Below are 1,395 nucleotides of genomic sequence, written 5' to 3' on the forward strand. Positions count from 1 at the left end.
CTATGAGAAAAATAATGAAAAGAGTCTTTGGTGATGAAGAGGTAGGAGACTCTTACTTTGTTCCACCACAGAAGGCATGAGTCTTCTCTTCAGTCTCCTAATGGCTGACTTCGTTTTCTGGTTCCTCAGAGTGTAGATCAAGGGGTTCAGCAGAAGGGAGATGACAGTGAATGTGACGCATGGCCTTATTTGTGGGAAGGGCAGTGAAGGGCCAGGTATAGACATAGATGCAGGGCAGAAAGTGTATAACTGGGATGTGTGAGGTGCAGGTGAAGATGGCTTTCCTCCTGCCCTCCCCTGCCTGAGACCTGAGTATCATTAGGATGACTGTGTAGGACACAAGCAGGAAGATAATCCACAGGGTTTTGAGTAAGCCGTTGTTCGAAATCATCACGAGCTCAAGTGCAAAGATACAGATGAGTTTGAGGGCCTGTGGACCATCACAGTAGGTGTCAAGAACACTGGGTCCACAGCAAGGGGTGGGGGCAGCAATAGGCATATCTCCACGATAGAGTGGACAAAGCCTCCCACCCAGGAAGCCAAAATGAGGGCAGTGCATAGCCCCCAATCATGATGGGCACATCATGCAGGGGCTTGGTGATCGCTATCTAGCAATCAAACACCACCACAGAGAGAGAAAAAAATGTCTGCTCCACCAAGGAGATGGAAGAAAAACATCTGTGTCATGCAGCTTGTATAGGATATGTCATGCAGCTTTGTATTTGACAGAATGTCTATTAAGACCTTCAGAGCAGTGATTGAGGAGAAACATGTCACATGTGGCTAGATTGTGGAGGAGGAAGTATGTGTGGGTGCGAAGGTGAGATTCACAGGTCAAGGTGACCATGATGAGGAGGTTTCCCAACAGAGATGTCAAGTACACAAAGTATGAAAAGGGAAACAAGACCAAGCTTATGTCTTAGGACTGAGTAAGTCCCAGAAATATAAATTCTTTTCCCCTGGGGCCATTTCCCAACTCCATCGAATCATGTTTGTTCTTCCTCATGTAACTTGGAAAAAATTAAACGTGTTATTTCAGAAAGGGTTTACTCTCCCCTAATAGATTCAGGTTTATGGAGACAAGTATTAGGTCTGAAGACATGAAGAGCTGGTCGAGGTTATGTCTAACGTGTCGAAAATGACATCTTTTACACAAGCATGCATTTAATTATTTCTTGTGTAAATTACAAATATTTTAGAAAATGCATAAAAACAATGTTCTTAGCATATAATTTCTAAGTATCCAAGGTGAACAAGTGGATGTTAAATATTCAGAAATGGACTATTGTGGCATGAAGGATATAAAGATAGAGCACTTTTGTGTATGGATAAGGCAGTGCCTATTTGGTATGACTGGGGGCCTTTGAGTTTCCACAGGAGTGTGGGGTTTTTTCC

At 43.5% G+C, this 1,395-nt stretch overlaps 1 pseudogene; it reads right to left on the reverse strand.

Annotated features, from left to right (window-relative positions):
* On the reverse strand, positions 1-982 carry LOC124229037 (olfactory receptor 4D11-like; annotated as a pseudogene).
* Between the last annotated feature and the right edge of the window lie 413 nt (positions 983-1,395).

This window comes from Equus quagga, chromosome 17 (assembly GCF_021613505.1).
Source record: "Equus quagga isolate Etosha38 chromosome 17, UCLA_HA_Equagga_1.0, whole genome shotgun sequence".
In the NCBI taxonomy this organism is placed as follows: Eukaryota; Metazoa; Chordata; class Mammalia; order Perissodactyla; family Equidae; genus Equus; species Equus quagga.